The 20,324-nt window shown below is 40.2% G+C and overlaps 1 long non-coding RNA gene across 2 annotated transcripts; it reads right to left on the bottom strand.

Moving 5' to 3' along the window:
- Positions 1-849: 849 nt before the first annotated feature.
- On the bottom strand, positions 850-16,147 carry LOC134422774 (uncharacterized). 2 transcript variants are annotated; one of them, XR_010028932.1, is made up of 4 exons: positions 16,064-16,147; positions 11,155-11,218; positions 2,897-3,809; positions 850-893 (listed from the first exon to the last, which is right to left on the bottom strand). It is a non-coding gene; the product is annotated as an uncharacterized LOC134422774 (long non-coding RNA). The 2 variants fall into 2 exon arrangements; XR_010028931.1 differs by lacking the exon at positions 850-893 and having other exon boundaries at positions 2,517-3,809.
- Between the last annotated feature and the right edge of the window lie 4,177 nt (positions 16,148-20,324).

The following is a 20,324-nucleotide window of genomic DNA, read 5'->3' as shown; positions in this document are numbered from 1 at the left end:
GAAAGGAGGAATATTGTTTCTAGTACTCTCCATAGCAAATAATGTATAATTCATGGATTTGATTAACATGCAAATATGATCCATGGTCTCCAATGTTTATATCTCCTTATAATCTATTAATGGTTTTAAAAGTAAAGGGTAATAGAAACATTTTGTATGAGCAACATTTACTCCTGGCTGTCCGTGTTTTTCTCTAATTGTATAGTATAAGCATGTATAGAATTAAAACAGAAACAATGGAAATTAATTAACCTATGATTCTCAAATAAATATTTATTGAATATAAGGTCATAAGGAATATAATTTGAGATTTGCTAGTGAAAGACCCTATTATCATCAGATGACAACATGCCTTAGAAAAATTTTGCTAGGGAGTGGAAAGGTACCTGTTCTATAACTATTGCTTGAAGTGACCCCTTGATTTGGAAATAGGATTTGTATTGAGATTTCAGCTCCCCCATCAAATATGGAGGGGGCAAGAAACAAAGAAATTTAACATACATCTCAAAGACTTGGACTTTTTCAGTTCTCTTTGTAACAGCAGTGGATAGATGAGATTTCACAGGGGTACAACCTTGTTTAATGTTTTAGGATCAGCTACTCTCCACTTCCACACTCTATCTGAAATATCAGAGTTGTCAGACTGAAAAAATGCCAAAACCCACTTCTTGCTTTGTCAGAGCAAACATACAGAGATGGCAGGCAGGTAATTCCAGATTTTGGGGTTTTCTTCTACTCTGAGCACCTGCTGCTCAAGGTTCGCATGTTTTGCCTCCAACTTTCTGCAGTACTGTTGCACAACCCCCCCCAGCTGGTACCCCAGCCCATTGCTGAGCCCCTCACCTTTCCCTCTCCCTCTCCACAGGAGGATCTGCCCAGGTAGTGATTCACTTCTGTATCAGAAACCACAGAAAGAGAAACAGCGCAAGACATGGTCACATCTGCTCTTTGTTAAAAAATACACTTAAAGTAACAATGCTGTAGGCAACAATAAACCATTTTAATCAACTAATGGAAAGAAACATCCTGTCAAGGACAGCTTTGATGATTTTCATTTTATAACCCATAAGCACTGGACAGTATGTTAGACCAGGGTTGAGGACTTTTTTGTCTGAGTCTGAAGAGTTTGTCTGAGGATAAGGAGAAAAAAATAATATGTCAATCTCCACAGCATCTCTCTATATTTCTAATAAAAATATTCCTCATATCACATAAATATGAAAGGAATGATGGACTTCTGAACATTTATTAGCAAATAAATATAGGGCCTTTTTTAAAACAAATGCATATATGATGTCAAAGCCCTTTATTGTATGAGCTGTTCCTTTCCTAGAGTGCTGATTTCTCAGAGAAATGAGAACAAATTACGTAAAGCTGGGAAACGCAAACAGGACTTTGAATCAGCATCTTAGCTCATCCTTTTGTGGGTGACTCTGTGGCATGCAGATCCTGACCATAAACTTGTGCCAGTGCTTTAATCCTTATGTGTGACTAAAAAGTCAGTCTCTTATCCCCACTCTTGTCGGTTATACTTCTGTTATATCTTCCTCCCTTTTGAGGCATGGAAGAACACTCATAACCCTTCCAGAAATGAGAATTGCCTGTAAGCTACTGCTGTGTAAATTTGGGTAGTGGGTCCACTACAAGAGAGACAGGTCAGAAAACAATTTATATGCTATTCATATTGACCCATATGTGTAGAAAAAAAAAATTATTTCTTTAGTAGAGGCTACCTGTCAGTGTAAACAATCACAATTGCATTCACAATGAAAATACACCAATTTTGCACAACGAAAAAGCCTGTTGGTACTTAGACTTCACAGTTCGCTACAGATTTCTTTAATTAAATGAATGTAACAAGTTGATTAGACTTGAGAAGCTCTGAGAAAAGTCAGATCCATTTATACTGAAAAGTAGGACTCAGAAATAAATTATTCACAGTTGATTAGACTAAGACAAGCATTTCTCAAACATTTCTCAATACTTCAGAAAAAGCGACATATTGAACTCTATTTTACTGTGAGGCTCAAAATGGCAATTAACAGTCCTAAGCTGCATATAAAAACCAGTATGAACCACGTTTACAAGAACATTGTGTGTGAATCAAATTACTTTATCTTTGGTTTGAAGAACTTGGAAATAATTGCCAATAAGTATTCATGTATAGGACCAGTTTTTTGAAACAAGTTATTTTAATTACTACTAGTGTCAGGAGTACGTGTAGGCAATTTTATTAGATTTAATGTGTTTAGTGAAGCTCCCTGAACTGTAGCTGGTTTATTTCTGTAGAGGATGAAATATTTAATATAACTTTATTATTCTTACTTTCTAATATTGTATTTATTTCTGAATGAAATCCCAGCATTTGATGCTTTCTTTGCATTCACAGAGAATACCAGGATGAAACACAGCAATGTATTTATCCTCCTGAACATCTGAACATCATGTAGACATGGCATTCTATAGACTCCACTTGTAAAATACATTCCTTTCAAGCTGCATTATTTAGAGCCTTTTCCATTTGTACCCACACCTGGACCCCAGCACAATGATGAGCGGAAGCTCTTCCATGAAAGAATGTGAAAAAAAAATAGAGAGGAAAGGTCCCTAAGATGGGAATATCACAGTCCTAAAAAAATTATATAAATCCTCAATGATTTTCATTTAGCAGCCCTTTCACTTCTAGCAATATTTTTCTCAAACATGGAGTTCCTTGAACTTTCCCCATCCAAATTACTAAGAAAATAAACAAATTATATCAGCAACTCTGTCTGTAAATAATGCTAAGAAGACAATTCCAAGATATCCATACAGGTGAATGATAAAATCTTAGCATGTCTAACAGCCTTTCAAGTGATATAATTTGTGGGTTTGCTTGCGTTTGTGTTTTCCTTACCCACTGAGGCCATACAGCCAGGCCATTTCCAACGCTGCAGTGACAGTCCAGCTGCCCAGAGCAGCTTGCACAGCTCAGGACACTCCACTGCATCTGCCACAGCTGAGGGGTGGGCACAGAGACAGGCACTGAGGGGTCACAGGCACAGAGACAGGCACTGAGGGGTCACAGGCACAGGCACTGAGGGGTCACAGGCACAATGTCACTGCCTCCTCCCTCGTCCAGGAGCAGACTCAGCCAGCTCTACACCACCAGGAGGGTTGAGGAGTAAGACAATAAAAGTAAAACAACGTGGCACTTCGCCATCATCCATATTGTTCATCACCCAAATCCAAAGGTAATATCCAATGGTATTATCTTGAACATGTCAGTCCCATGCGAAGGTTTACACACATCTGCAAACATTCATACTTCAAGGAACACAACAGTTATGCACTTTGCTGGTGTGATATAAATTAGCAGTTTCCCACTCTTCATTGCTACAATAAATCGACTCAGAAAGAACTGTTGGTATATACAACAACATCAAAGAGCCTGGAATAGAAATAGTGAATTGCGGTTATAAAAATAAATTCCTATAAAGAAGAGAGAAGTGAAAAGGAGACGAATGTTCTAATCTTACCTTCATCATAATCTTATTAGCATTTCTCAGTGAGTAGTTCAAGTATCAGTCTATACTCTTATGAATCTGTCTCATAAATATGTCAAGTGCAAAGTATAGTTATTTTAATAGTCTGTGTTGGTGGGCTATCATGGATTTAATTAAGAGACAACTAGTGTATGAAATATGACACAAAAGCACCAAACTAAATGGAGAAATGTTTTACTGCAGATTTAAATCAGGGACACAGAAGTAATGATGATCTGGCCTCACAAACCTACCTACATTTAATTAATGCAGACAAGCACAGACCTGGGAAAGAAAAAAAAAAAGAGGCATTAAAAATAATGATTTAAGCTATAATATGTTATTTATAAAGACATTTGCATTATCTCCAACAGCATTATGTTATTCATAAATGTGTGTTGGTTTGTGGCTCTTAAACTAATTTCCAAAAGCCAGAAATGTTTCTCCAATAAGAATTAGTAAAATACTACTTTCAGCTATATGTTTTTCCAAAATGAAGCCTTTATTAAGATTCCCGCCTTCCTTTGAAGGGTCTCAGAACACTCAAATCTTTCTGTTACAAAATTGCCAATATTCTTCTAAGGTTGCAATGAAAACTGCTATTTTCCATTCAAATCTGCTCTTTCTCCATCTTTCTCCATCTTTCTCCATCTATTCAAAAAATGAGGGCATGCTCAGCACTGAGAGTATGCAGGATTAGATGTTTGAGCACTGCACAATCCTTCCTGCTATCATTTTGGTGCACTGCTTTGACTTGATAGGAGATTTGGCAAGATACACTAGTTTTAAGAAGCAGTGCAAGTGCATATATTTTCACGTTTAAATTCCTTAAATTCCTACTTATGAGTTTAACACTATTTTAGAAAGAAAGAATCCAATAATTCCCTGAAACCATTCCAGTATCTTGAACTGATCTTGCAAAATCATTGACTGCCAACAACATCAGCTGCACTGAAGTTGAAAGCAAGGCTTACTATTGATTTGTAAAGGCACAGAAGCAGACTCTGACAATAAACAGTTCAGAATTCGCCTGTCTGGCTGTAAGAATTGATACCTGGGTCAACTACAGGAACCATATTTATACATGATTTTCATGTCTAGGACTTTGCTTTTTATTAACCTGATCCAACAGGTACTAGCTATTTCATGTTAACTTTTATCAATTCAAGTAGCTTCCAGTCATTTAGAATAGAATAACCTTTAATTGGTTGGTTGGTCTAACAGGCAGTTATAGTATTCAGTGATTTTATTAACCTTTTATTACTAGAGAAAAGACAGTAGCCAGAAAGCATCATTAAGTGAACTTAGTCCTTACTTTTAGAAAACTTAGAGCTGTGGACTCTAGATGCTCTCTAAACACCATAATTTGGACTGCCAGGAATGTAATAAAAACTGAAAAATGACACAAAAATGAAAGTACTTGGAAAAAATAAATTCATAACTAATTTTATATTTTGGTGAAGAAAACATCAAAGGTTTGAAAACTCAGCCTGGAAGGCAAAAATGGATAAAAGGATAGAGCCTATAGTTTCAAAATATTTTTCTCTTTAATGAACAGTTGAAAATATCTATAAATCTCTTCCATTATCACTGTATTTAAAAAGTAGTCAAATCTTTTGTGCCTGACATGTTTACAGTAAATCTATTATCATCTGTCATGTTTGCATAAATTGTCCAAAAGTTCATACTGTCTTGGCTGTCTTTCAGTATTCATTAGTACTGAAGTAATTTTTGGAGTAAATGAAGGGAAAAATGCCCAGAAATTGAGATAATGCATAGAAAGAATGAGACTTCATATAACTTACAGGAACAAAGAGAGCTTTTTTCAGCTAAATTCACAGAAATTTGTTTTTTTATTGAACTAACCAGTATATAAGTGTGTAATAAATAACCACAGACAATCAGGATGAAATTGTAAATAATATATGATAAGGTAGTAATATAGTCCCAAATAGGTATTTATATGGACACCTAACTTTTCAAATGGCTCTTGTCACAGGTCTGCTGTGAGCTGTCACCTGAATTTAGCATACCTTCGCACCTTCTCTGATTGTAAGAATTACTGTGCAAAAACACAATGTGAGTCCCAGTCTTCCACCAGCTTCCTCAATTAAAAGACAAATATAACAAAAATGGAGAGAACACTGACGAAGAGCTGCCATGGGGGTACAGCCTGAAACACAGGGCTGGCTGAAGCTCCTGTCTGAGGGGAGGCACTGCACAGCTGAGGGCCCCTGCCTTCCCATGGGACAGAGGATTGGGGTGCCTCCAGCCTCCAGAGCATGTGCTGGCTTAGCCATCCACTCCACACGGGATGTTCCCCAGTGTGTCCTGGCTCAGCCATCCGCTCCGTCCTGGATGTCCCCAGTGTGTCCTGGCTCAGCCATCCGCTCCGACCTGGATGTCCCCAGTGTGTCCTGGCTCAGCCATCCGCTCCACACGGGATGTTCCCCAGTGTGTCCTGGCTCAGCCATCCGCTCCGTCCTGGATGTCCCCAGTGTGTCCTGCCTTAGCCATTCGCTCCACACGGGATGTCCCCAGTGTGTCCTGGCTCAGCCATTCGCTCCACACGGGATGTTCCCCAGTGTGTCCTGGCTCAGCCATTCGCTCCGTCCTGGATGTCCCCAGTGTGTCCTGCCTTAGCCATTCGCTCCACACGGGATGTTCCCCAGTGTGTCCTGGCTCAGCCATTCGCTCCACACGGGATGTTCCCCAGTGTGTCCTGGCTCAGCCATTCGCTCCACACGGGATGTTCCCCAGTGTGTCCTGCCTTAGCCATTCGCTCCACACGGGATGTTCCCCAGTGTGTCCTGCCTTAGCCATTCGCTCCACACGGGATGTCCCCAGTGTGTCCTGGCTCAGCCATTCGCTCCACACGGGATGTTCCCCAGTGTGTCCTGCCTTAGCCATTCGCTCCATCCTGGATGTCCCCAGTGTGTCCTGGCTCAGCCATTCGCTCCATCCTGGATGTCCCCAGTGTGTCCTGCCTTAGCCATCCGCTCCACACGGGATGTTCCTCAGTGTCCTGGCTTAGCCATCCGCTCCACCCAGGATGTCCCCAGCACCCATGCCCTGCCTTGCAGTGCTTGGCTGTGCCGTGGGTGTTTGCAGGAGGCAGCAGAAGCATGGCCCCCTTCCCATCAGGGAGGAAGGAACAAAAACAGAGCTTTCAGCTTCTCAACAAACATTACCAAATTCAAGAGCTTCCTCTCAGGAATAATTAGAGGCACTTTGGGTGGCATTGTAACTGGAGCATTTAAACACCTTTTAGGTTCCCTGTAGCACAAGGTAGTGACTTGATAAAAAGGGCTGAAAATCAATGGCATAATCTTGCTGAGTTATTCAAGTAATAAAGAGGTGAATAGGTAAGAAATAGCTGGATTGCTTCACTGCAACCAAAGGAACAAGGAAACCCAGAGCTTTCTAATCTAGACTCCCATGGAATCAAACCCAAAGATGTGCAGGAAGAAATTTCTGATCTACACTCCACACAATGTGTTCATTAGATTTTAAAATAATAGGGCACTATATCTCTTTGCCTCAGGGCACAGTTGCTTGTGATTTCCATTAAAAGTCTTGTTGACAGCAGGGTTTGTTCAATGAAGTGTGAACATAACAATGGTTTTACAGAGTTTTACAAAGTAACTTACATTCACAGAAAGCTCCCCACACCTCTGTATCAAAAACAATTTGTAGAATTAAATATTTAACAAACAAGTTTGAGATCTACAGTGATTAAATTAGTGAGATAATTAGCAAGATATTTAAGGTTAATGTTTACAAGTAGGTTAATTATATCCTTTCCCAAATCTCTGTTTTCATTTCATTTGACACATGTTGCAATAAAAGTGAAAGTGAGGCCACACTTGCAGAGGTGGCAGGCAAGGCAGCATGTGTCACCAAAGGTGACTAAATGCACACTTCTGAGGGAACTTTTCTCCAACATACAGTCTTAGAGCCTTATGTTCTTCATGTCCCAGCAATTCTCCATCTTTTAGGGCGAATTTGTTCGAATAACACTTCAGATCTGTGTAAAGAAATGTTTTCTGCAGGACTTAAGGGATTTCATAGCTTCAAGGCTTCATATAGCTCTCTAATGTTAATAACAAAAGTGACGGCGTTTAATGCTCTGTGCTGAATTCAATCTACTTGAACAGCTCCTGTGTACAAGACTGTAGACCCAAGGCAATGCAGAGAGCTGAAATTCCCTCTGACTGGATGTCAATGAGGTTACTTCACGTTTATTGTAATGAAAATAAGAACAGAATCTGCTACAATGATCAGCAGGATGGTTGTAGAGAATCAAGAAGGGAATCAGGTGCTTCAATAAAGTTTTAAAAAACTATTTAGCAGGTATTTGTGCAGAGGCAACAGAACATGCCATGTGGATTAACTTACATAAAGCTATTCTGAAAACATGTCAAGTCACTGTGGCCTTGGGCTCTGAGAATCCAGGGAGCACAGCCATGCATGCAGTGAGCTCAGCTGCAAGCTGATGCTGTTGAAGGAAAAGGTGGTGAAGTTTTCCAGTAGCAGAAGAAACATTTTTCAAGCATCTGACCACTGTTCCCTCTTCTTCCTGACAGAATACATTTGTTGTCTTCTCAGCACACCAGAGCCCAGGACAAAATTTCCCAAACTCTGATGGGACTAAAATCCCACATATGAGGATGAGCCTCAAAATTGCCACCTCTAAAACAAGGTAAGTCGAGAACCGGATATTGTCAAACATTACAACATTTGATATTCAGATCTTATTTAGACAGCACGTGATTTGCAACCACTACATCTGCCCCAGCACATTTTACAAGGTTTCCTCCTTGGTAAACATACAACATGTAGTCTGCTGAAGGCCTCTCAGTCCAGCCACCCTCCTCCAGGCACTGAAAGCCTCAGAAAGAGTTAAATTTTCATTCATTGCCAATTTTTGAGTCTTTAATCTGGAAAGACAGTTGCCTCTCCCATAGGGTCAGCCATGGGATCTTGTCCTGCCCAGTCCCTCAGAGTGAGTGCTGTAGGCTGTCACTGCACAGCAAGGGGAGCTCCTGGAGAGGCTGAGATACTTCTCATTCAACACAACTCCAGTGCTCCCATCCCCTGGAATCACACCCATTCCTCCCCAGGAAGAGGGTGCTTTCTGGCTGCTGATGACACATGCTTTCCCTCATGGGGCTCATGGCCCAGCCTTCCCTTGGGAGAAGCACAGGCCCAGCCTGGCCAGCTCCCCCATCCCTCCCCTCCGCTGTGGGGTCACAAAGCTGTAACTGGGAAAGCAAAGCGCCCTCGCCATGGCCCAGGGCAGGAGGGAAGCCAGGACTGTGGGGCACAACTGGATAAAATGGTTTGTGTAAAACTTTCTCCAGCTACCATTTTACTGAGCAAAAGGATGGATCTGGAAGTCTTATCCCTGTCTAGGGAGGATGTGTTTTCCTATACCTCTGCAGCTATAGGAACCAACCTTCTAAGCAAAAGGAGACACCCTGTAAACTAGAAGGAGCCACAGCAGTTGGTTCTTGGTTTCTGCATTCTAAGAAACTCACTGCACTATGTTGAAACTTTGTTTGCTGAATTTTTTAAGCTGCAAAATTTTATTCAGTGTGATTTTATTTGTTTGGTTTTTGGTTTTTTTTTGTTTGTTTGTTTGTTTGTTTGTTTGTTTGTTTTGGGGTTTTTTTGTTGTTGTTATATTGTAGTATGGTGCTGTTATTTGATATATTATTTTATCATTTTGCCATACCATTATAAAACATTAACATGCCCATGCCTGCTGGACACTGCTGATAAGGAGGCTCACAAGACAGGAGCTGGTGCAAATCAGTCTCTGTCCTTTTGAAAAATTAGTTGAAGTAATTTTACATTTTTACTTTCCCAAAGAGACCCTGCAGCTATTTCTCTCCCTTTCTTGTTTATGGTTCAAATCACTGCAATGTAAACATATACTTCTCTATCCTACATTCCTACTGCTAGAGACAAGCCCTCACCTGCAGTATTTCAGGGGCAAGCACAGAGGTGGGGATGCTCTGGGCTGCCCTGCATTTTCCCAAGTGACTACTGTGAGTATACACGCAAGTTGAGCAACTGATTTTTGAAAGGCAGTTAGATAGCCAACCAGTAATTGTGTGCACAATTACTGTGATTACACATGTAATCATGGTCATTGTGCTTTTAAATGATGCATGTGCTATTCTAAAAATCCACTGCTGTATTACTAAAATTAATGGGAGCTTTGCCATCAATTTAAACTCTCGTTGATGGAGGATCAAACGCTATGCATTGTGGCAATATCCAAGATATACTGAAGAGCAAATGCATTTTTTGCAACACAAATGCTAAATCCTCAGTATATTGAAACAGTAAAAGAGGGGTGGAGACATAGTTTTTTAGCATATGTAGGTATATATTCATTATGCATTCATTAATAAATTATAATTTTTGAATAGAGTTCTGGATTTGATTCAAACTACACTGACATTAAGAGAAAACCACAGCTCTGGATCAAGGCTTCTTCCTCTAATGTTTCCAATTAGCTCAGGTTATAGAGCTGTGCATGCACTTGTTCATGACAAAATCTTTGGCTTTTGACTACCTGGTCTTTCAAGAGTTAAACAGGATTTGCAGTGAAGATGCTGTGCAATACAGTAGGTATAGTGATATGTAGTATTTCACATCTAGTCTTTGTCCATGTTCTAACAATGTGCATTAAATGTGCTACTATTGTCTCTTTTTCTGATTAGTTTACAGCCCTGTAGTTCCAGCTGTTTTATTCTGAAACTCTAAAACCCTGTCACTAGGGAGTTCTGTGTAATTGCCCATAATATGCACCACATTATCCATTTCAGGAACTGTGCTGAAAGACAGCAGCAATAAGGGGTTTTCTAAAGGCAGTCTGGTTTACACTAATGGATCTAACAGGAAGGAAATGCAATTTGAAAGAAGCTGATGCATATGTTCTATTGTTGAATATAATGTTTGATTTAATTATTAACTGTCTGTGATGGAAAGTCAGATCCTGCTCAGTTCTGCTTACAGTTTGGTACTCTGCTACCAGTAAAAACAGACGAGATTCAGTCTTAGGATTTAAGAGTTCTTTGTAAAGTACTGACATTTAATTGTGCTCTTATAAAATATCTGCTGAGGAACTTCAATTGCACACTTCTTCCATGCAGACTGGCTTCCTTTTATCAAGCTAAATATACAATATAGAAGCCAACTCTCTTTCATTTTCCCTTGCATAAATCAGGAGATTCTCAAAGTTAACAATCTGCTGTAATTATTTAAATAAATATGATCCAAATTGAGTTCATATTCACTGCTGTTCATGAGCCATTCATTTTTATTTTATTTTACTTTCATGTCATACACATAGCACTGCAGTCAATCTACTGTATCACCGAGAATGTTCACAATGGACCCAAGTGAATTTTTAGGAAGGAGTTAAAATGTGCTGGCATGACTATACCTATCCTTCTTTTATCAGGAACAGAGGATTTGGCAGCTCATTTCAGTCCAATTCTATAATTGGTGTTTTGTGATGTCTAGTAAATTGTTGCATTGTGTTACAAAGGTCCCTAATTCCATGGGTGGGTGTTAACATGCTGTAAGGAATGAATTCATTATGGAGAACTCTTACCTGAAATTCCATTATCCTTTCCTCACCATGGTGACTCCTATCAAACTCATTCATATAACGTAATCTGGAAAGAAATAGGTACTGATGCTAAAGCTGTATTTTCAGAGGAGCTTAAAGGTAAAAAAAATCACAGCTCTTTTGCATGATTCAGACAAAAACAGTGGTTTAACACCACTAGTAAACAAAATAATTGAGCAACGTAATTTCAGTTTTGTATTTTGTATTTGTCTGGTGAGATTATTATCTTTGAAACTATCTTAAACAGATGCTGAACTGGAACTGAAATGAAACAATAGTAATGATATTTGGAGTGCATCCAGAATGCAGCTTTTTTTAAGAATACCTTTCTACAAGTAGTGCACACAGCATTAGCTCTGTGGGATGCACCTTACTTTGCAAGCTCCAAAGAGATTGGTTAATTTTGTCGGAGGGTAATAGAAAGAAATTAGGTTCCTAGGAAATACTCCACCACGCCTCAGATCCCTCACTGATTTTGACAGCTTAAGAAGAAGTAGAGACCCTGTCCCTGGCATATTTGCGTTCTTAGTGTCAGCCAGCGAACTTCAGGCAAAGAGTATGAAAGAGCCATTAGAGCAAAATCCATTTCACATTTATCTGAAGAGTTTTGCTTGTAATCTCTTTTCTGTTGTAAGAATCTGAGGAGATTTTCTGAAAATCCCAAACATTTTGAATATTTTGTTTTAGAGAAATACCTAAGAGCTTTGGTATTTCAAAATACATCCAGGCACCTTTAGCCCATGGCTCCCACCAGCGCAGATTTCTGCTGGATCTTTCCTAGGTCAAGAACACCATAAAACCATTCATAGGCTATTGCAAGACTCCTGAAAAGGATTTCTTCTGAAAAGCCTTGCCAGAAACCAACAAATGCCAAGGTGTGCAGCCTCTTTTAAAAAGTTAATAACAAGCCCACAAAACAGGTATGAGTTGAGGTCAGCTCATTTTGCCTAAAGTTTTCCCTTAGTTTCACTGTTACTCCTACTCCCAATTAAAAGTTTATTGAAGCACTTTGCATACTCTAGTGTATTGAAGAAGCAATTGTTGGAGTGAAAAGGAAAACTGTCAGTTCTGAAAATAGCTTGGACTACTCATGTGTCATTCTCAGTGTATGCTGAAATATCCAGAAAAACGTGGCTCACACTGCGGATTGCATCAGATACCGACACATGTATAAGCAGCTCTCTCCCCACTTTCTCCTCCTGAGGCTCATTTTTACAAAACACATGGTTAGAACTAAGCTGTGCTTTCTGCCATTGGAGTAAACTACAATGGAGCAGAGCACAAAGGAAATTCATTCCCCATGCGTGTGTAGGATCTGTCTGTAGAGCGCAGTGTGAGAAATAAGGCAGACACGTGTAACCAACACACTGCAGGGGAGGGGGGAGACAGCCTGCTTCATTCTCTTCAATCTCATGACCAGACCTCAGGTGAAACTCTGGATGTGCCAAGTGTCAGATCATTTGCAGATGACAAACACAAGGCTCTTGCGCAGGTCCTGGGAGCTCATCCTCCTATCTCAGCCACGCCAGAGCCCATCTGGTCTGAGCATCCCCAGTGCACCCCCAATGCACCTGTGTGACCAATCCACCCACTCATTCCTGCTTCCCTTCTCAACATGCAGCACCCTGCACTGTTCGTGCTTTGTCTCCATCCCAAAGTACCTCCCTGTGTTTGCTGCCTTAGGCATGTCCAAGAGGGGCATTGAAAAGGGTCTCAGTGGCTACGCAGAACAGCAATGGAATAAGGGTGGAAATCATATTCACAGGGAGACAGAACTGAACTCACGCAGGTGTTCCTCCATGTCTGCTGTGACTCCTTCAGGCAGCAAAACAGGTGAGTTTGCTGCATGCTAATCAAGAAAAAACCATCTGAAATATGCATCTGCACATGAGCATCTGTGCAGAGTTTCTCCAAACCAGTTCTCAAGTGCATTTTTTTCCCTGTATGGGCCTCTTTTGTACTTTGTTGTGCCAAGAGGCTTATTTTGTATAGGTGGAGAGACCCCTACCCACCAGTCATCAGGGAGTGCTATTAATATGCAACATCTTGAATGCATGAGCTGAATGACAAGCTGGCAGTGTTTGAGAATGTGTGGTCCAAGTTTATGTCTCTCCCTGAAGAGGCGAAAAGCCCCTTCCCGAACTCTCTGCCAAACTGTGCAAGAGATGAAAGAAAAGAGAACGGGCAACCTATTTTTTTGCTTCTCTCTTCCTAATACCTTGACATTATAGTTTCCTTCCTGTGGCCACAGTTACTGTGAAGGGCCAATTTCAAATAGTTTGCTACTACTTTCAATATGAAAACAGAACAGGACAGCATAGTTGGTAATTTTTTTTCTTAAATGCTTGTGGAAGAAATTGGAAACATTTATTATTCTTTTTATACAAGAATTGTCTTTTGGATTCATATGTCATTATCCTGTCTGAAATGTCCCAACAAAAGTGAGTTAAATTGAGGTCCTGAATTTTAGGCATTTTTGCACTTTGCTTTTGGTCACACAATGTCACTATGCAAGGCTCAACTCAGCGAGTTTTTAAGCCTGGAAAAACTTGCTGAGTGTTTTATGTGCCTGGGTAGCAAGAAAGGTTACCAGCATGTCTCATTGGGTAGCAAGAAAGGATACCAGCATGTCTCATTATGGATTAGCTACGGTTTGATCTAGGAAGAGTAAATGGGTGTTTCATGTACTTCTCACCAAGAAGATGGGAAAGGATGCAGAGGGAAGAGGAGGAATCAGACTGTCACCATTTCTGGCCTCTGTACCAGCCTGTGGCTGTTCCAAGACATTCCGTGGGGCTCAGGAGCTGGACTTTGCTTGTGCAATTTAGCTGCATCCTCTGAGATGTTCATCTAGATCCTCCTGCACAAGAAATGTGCTGGATGCTGTTATGACATGACATGACATGACAGAACCATGCCGTGGTTTGTTTGCAGCACTGGTGCACTAAACACATATCTTTGGCCTTCACCAGCTGTACAGCACTGGGATGATCAGAAAGAATTAGAGAAACAAAGGCCTATGGATTAAAACTTTGCTTCCGAGTCTTATGATAGAAAACCAGAAGTACCCAGATATGCCCACATGTATCCATGTAGTGTGGGAGCAATGTCTACCGTGCTAGCAGAACTGAAACAAGCCCACCCCAGAGACCTTTCCTCCTCAGTGGGAGTACAGTCACTCCCACTGAGCCCATGGGGTCAAGCAAGAAGCTGGTTTTACAGTTCTCTGTGGCAGTGTGGAGTTAGGACCTGGTTTTGCCGTACTCGATCCCAGCTGGCTGGGGCCTCCCAAGCCACGAGCTCCAGACCAGCATCCCCCCAGCATCCTGGCTGGAGCCTGGCCTGATCAGCAAAGGGCTCCACCCCAGCCTCCAGGCAGAGCAGTAAGGAGAACAGCAAACTGGGCTTTTCAGACACCAGCTGTTTCCCTGGCATTGCTGCCTCCTTCTCTGCATGTGCCTTTGTCATTCCCTGAATCTCTGCCCGCTGCACAACTCTTGGAATCAGTTAAAATGACTTTTGGGATATTTTCCTCTTGCCTTAAAGGACTCACGTGCTTTGTTTTTCCCTCAGTCACAGCAGAACACAGAAAATGGTCTACACGGAAAATGTGAAAGCTGGTTTCTATGTAAATGCAAGGTAATGTCAGCCAAATTAATTCGTTCATTCAATGTCTATAAATAATTTTGTATTCTGCGTTTACAAATTTATACTATTTCTTATAGGGAATCTATTTTCTGCATATTCAATTCATTTTTAACTGCTCCAACCATTTGTCACCATTCCGTAAAACAGGTTCATTTAGAAATTATGCTTATCAATCATAAGGGAAATTACCTTTTTTATTTCTTATTACGAGATTGAAGTTCCATCCCTTTTTGGTGAAGATTTTGTAGTATCTTACCAAAAATTTTCGATTCGGGGAGTGGGGGAAGGTAGGGAAGGTCAGACAAATGCTGCCAAAGGCTAGCTACAATTATCAGCTTGAGAAAAAAACAGTTACAGTTTGTAGAGTGATGTGGAACAAGTACAAATACATAATTTTATAATGTTATGACCTTCCTTAAAATTCATTAATACAAATTGGTTAAAATTTAAGTGAGTTATTAAGAACCCCATAAAACAGAAAATCTATTAATGCAGAAGGAGCTAGCAACATTGATACTTTAAATCTAGGAAATATGGATTTTTATCAGCTTGCCCTCAGAATGAGTGAAGAAATTTTCCAGGATAAGAGACATCTGAGTGATTTAAACTTTAAGGCTGACATAACTCTGTTGTTGAGTGCATGTAACCTCCCCAAGATCACAGACAGGTGCTAGGCACAGGTCTTCCACAGAAGAGAAAATCAAAGCTTTGAATCATACATTCAAGGGTTTCTCACTGAGACAGAAGTGAAATAATTTTAAACAAAATTCTGGATATTGAATAAACACCACAGCAGCACGGATGGTGGCAGCAGAAGCTGGAAGGGTACCTGGGCTGTTCACAGCTCTGGCCTTGGCTTTGCATAGTGCTGTGTCTGGGATTGGGGCAATTCCAGCTGTGCCAGAGCAGGTGTGGGAGTGTCCCCACAAGCAGATGGATAAGCCACCTCCTGTGTGAGCAGCACCAACCTCTGCCCACTGGAGAGGCCATGCCTGCAACGTCAAGCATCCTTTCTCCAGGCACACTGTGGTGTTTTCCAGTTACAACCCCTCTGTGTATGGCCAATATCCTTACAAACATCCTGTTCCTACTGTGAGTCATAGTGGCTTTACACCAGCAGGCAGCAATGGAAAGAAAACATCTCAGAGTTAAAATGCACCATCTCAGCCTCCTGCTCCACTGCCCCCCAGAAAATACAACACACTTGGGGCTGTTTTAATGACATCTGATAGACTCCACTTACCCTCCTAAGAGTTTCCTCTGATGCCACTATAGTGAAGAATAACCTCTCCCTACATTGTCAGGAGGATTTCTTCAAAATAATAGAGATCTGAAAATAAAAGAATATTGATTTAGGCCATGTTGTCAATCACAGGAAAGAACAGTCCAACAGGTATTGCATAAAGGGAATTTGTAACAAAATGTGCTTTTGTTTCTGAAGACCAGCAGATATATGTGGTTTTAATGTTGGTTGGATGGACTATAAATTTCCAAGCATTTCCTCTGAGACAAAGTATTTTGCTGGAGACAAGCAAGACAAGGAGAATTTCCACTGGACCAAAAAAAATTATTCAACTAACAACTTCATTAGCACCTTAGAAGGGCAACAGCAGGAAAATCTGAGCAACATGCTATGTAGCTGAACTTGGCAAGCATCTGGTAACTCTCACCTTGTGCAGATCCCTCAGCCACTGCTGGCACTCATGTATTGCCCAGGTTCCTGATACCTGGCTGTCTTGAGGTGCTACTGACACAAAAGCCTCCACCATTTGGATCTTGCTGTGTTCCCCCTCATTCCCAGCAGGAAGGATGCTGCCAGCCTTGGGCATGCTGCTCCAGGCTGTGAGTAACCCCAGATCCTAGGGCCACCAGGCATTTGCTACTAAAATGCACAGGGAGGAAGCCCAGGGTCTGACTGCACAGGCCTGCACAGACAGACCATGGCATGGGACACAGCCTTTATATTAAACAGAGCTTCAAAGCTGCAAAAATATTAACAGACACCAAAAAATAGAAGCATAAAGGTCCTTTAATAGCCCTATGCTGCTCTTGCCATGAGCTCAAGCGCTTAGTGAGGAAGTGACCTTTACAAAATTATTGTTTATGATCTCTGTGTGTGTGCCAGTATAGGCACAAAGAGTATTCCAATTTATTTAAAAGGTTACATATCAAAACTGAATATGCAGTACAACTGTGTTATCACACTGTATAGCTTTTACACAGGAAATCCAATCCTTGAGTATGACTTCTAGGCACTGGGGTCAGATTTCTCTCTCACTATTCAAACTACAGATGAAGACGCAATATAACAAAATAATTTATTCATCCTACATTTCTTCTTTTTAAATTATCTAAAAATCACTGAGAAATTTCACCAAATAATTCCTGGCTTTAAAGTACTCACAAATTTCTTCCAATAAACAGTATTTTAGCTTGCAAAATATTTGAACATGGAATTCAAGGTACTCAATATCCTGGCAAGCCAAGGCTGATCATGCTGAAAAATTTGGTTGTCTCAGTTTCAGAACCTGATTCAATTTCTTTTGAGTTGTATGGTATCTCTTATGGTACCTTATGCATCATAAACAATCCCTCCCTCCCCTGCTGCTTGTTGGAGGCACTGGCTGTGCCTGATGAGGGAGACTGACTCAGCACTGCCTTACCTGCCCCAAGCTGGCTCCAGTAACTAGGTGGGAAGCCACTCTCCTGCTCCGAGGGAACACTTGTGTGTGTCTATTTCCTTGCTCCACCAGTAAGAAAGTGCCTTGAATCAGCCACAGGGAATACTCTGTTCAGCTGCCAAGGTGAAAGATGAAATCAGGATACGTTTAGCCCAGCAAAATAAGTGTTTACACTCCTGTACACCACAATGGATGAAGCCACAAAATAAAAACTAAACTGAAATTTAAAATTGTGTTCCTAGACTGCCGTTATCGATAAGGACCTCTTCCCCCAGTGAGATTGGCAGCACAGGGGCTGCTGAGGCCAGTGCAAGCCTTGCTCAGGCTGCTCCCCTTGAGCACCCCTTGCCCTTGTTTGAGCTGGGTGAGCTCACCTTCCTGGCTGGCCCATGGGGTCCCGTGGTCACCTGCAGGCTGCCAGCAGCGTCTCCTCTGAGCCTCCCCACACATCACAGCTCTGGCCAGAACTGATCCTACTGCATCCATGGAGGGATCAAGCATCCTTCCTGCTTCTCCTTCTTCCTAGGAACACAAAAATACCTGTGCCAAGCAGGCCCACACCCCATTCTCTCCTCTCACTTGCTGGTGTTGGTTTCTCCTCCTGATATGGAAGACTTGTCAAACAATAATTTCTCTTGTGCCCCTTAGTAAGAATATTATTTTCACCTTCAGTTCTTCCTGCAAGTCACCGGGCTCTAGATAATGTTTAAACTGGATACACAATGAGAACAGTTCTACACAATAAACACCTTATTAGATCTAGGACTTCTTTTGTGAAGTCAGCTTCTAATTGAAACCACACATCCCATGTTGGAGCTCCAGTGACAGTCATTGCATGTATACCACTCTTTCTAAGCTACCCCAAACTATCAGCCATTGCAATTTATCATGACTCTCGTCTTCAATGGTTAAAAATCCAAACAACCACTTCCTTAAAGTTATTCTGCTTGGACATAGTCACTGAACTTGGCCGTGATCATGGCCTGACAGCACAAATGAGGAGAAATTGGCCTCTAAGATTCACTTCATGCTGAAGTACAAAGTTCAATATATTTTTTTAAAAATCCTCAAATGGAAATTGGAAATCTGCAGAATTTCTTATTTTATTGTTTATTCTCATTTGTTTCTGCTTCTTGATAAATCCTGTAGCTCACAAAGTAAAGGTTTTCCAGAGTGTTCCATCCAGCTAAAACCTTCCTTCAAATACGCAGTCCCACAGAACAGATCACAAATATCAGGCAGCATGATGTAAAATCCAAATCTCACAATTAAATATATCACTAAAAAATTATTTTCTGCGAGTATATGAAATATCTAATTGAAAATTTGCTTTTTCAAATATTCATGAAAGGTAATTTCAAGTGCAAGTATGCTCATAGAAAGCAAATTCACAAAGTCATAGGCACGATCAATTTGGAGTTAATTTTTGAATTTAAATGAATATTCATAGACATTTTCAACTATTCGTTTAACTTCAATACAGACTCATCAGCACTCATTTGCACCTAGTTTTTATTAGTGCAAATCAGGATTAAAAACACTGAAATCAAAAGTTGAGCATGTCTGAAAAATCCTTAAAAATCACAATTAAAACAGCCTTTCTTATCTTCAGAATGGTATAAATCTAGCTTTCTTTTTCTAGCTTCCTTTTCTATCAAAATTTGAGAATGATTTGTTAACTTTTGAAGTTATTGTGCTGCTGTCAGCTAAAGCTATTTATATGCTTTGATACTAAACATTCCTTTACATAATGGTGTCTCTTCCTCCCAATTCCTTAAAAATTAGTCATCTGCATTACTTTTTTTTCCACCTTTCCTAGGATTCAGTTTAAATGAAGTTTATAAAACTCTCATAAAATTTTCTATTTCAAATGCTTCCAAGTTGAATATTAAAAATGATTTCAAATGCTACCAAGTTGAATATTAAAAATTCTTCCACGTACAAAAAAAATTGACAATATCAAGAAAACGGAGGATTATATTTTAGGCAGAAAACCTAAGCAATGGGAGGTCAATGAATTATTGAACAATTTTCCTAGAGAGCAGCAATAGTCATGCTTAGGTTACCTACATGCTTTGTGTTCTCATGTGACTGAAGAACTAATGGGATATGATAATACAGTAAAATTGCATTGTTTGAAAAGCTTTAGTCATGAAACTTTTTTTTTTCACATCTTATGATTTATTCTTTCTCAGTTTGATGAAAACTCAGCAATTCCTTATTTTATATGTCTTCAATTTTATCTCGAAATGCTGGGATGACCCTGCAGCTGTTTAGAAAGATGGGACTATATTAAAGGTCATATTTTCAAAGATATTCTAGGTAAGTTAGAAGTGTAAAGGTCTATTCTCCTATAAGATTCAAAATGTCCTAGTCTCTTCTAGAAAGGGCATAAATCTGTGACTATTTGGTTCTTTTGACTGTCTCCCTAATGTTCCTTGATCAGAGCAATGCACAATGACACACACTGAGTTGCATCACAACAGCTAACAAATTGCATTAGAGCTAATTGAGTTTGTGCTCTATGATATCAAACATAAGCCTTTGCAGAAAATCCAACAATGAACCTGATACCCATCATTCTTGAAGACTAACCAATCCTTTCTTCCTCCTTTCTCCTGGAAAGATGAAGAACAGATGTAGAACAACATCTCTTAAGGATGTTATGGCACTTTCTGGATGTCACAAATGCAATATTTGCAGTTATTGTTTGCATTTATATGGAGATAATTACTTCACTACAAAATAATTTTCTGGGAAGTATTTGCAACAAATGACAAATCTAAAAAAAAAAAAAAAAAAAGAAAAAGAAAACAGGCTTCC

The sequence above is a fragment of the Melospiza melodia genome, chromosome 11, assembly GCF_035770615.1.
Source record: "Melospiza melodia melodia isolate bMelMel2 chromosome 11, bMelMel2.pri, whole genome shotgun sequence".
In the NCBI taxonomy this organism is placed as follows: Eukaryota; Metazoa; Chordata; class Aves; order Passeriformes; family Passerellidae; genus Melospiza; species Melospiza melodia.
The sequence above is the reverse complement of the archived record's forward strand: the minus strand, read 5'-3'. Positions and strand labels throughout refer to the sequence as shown.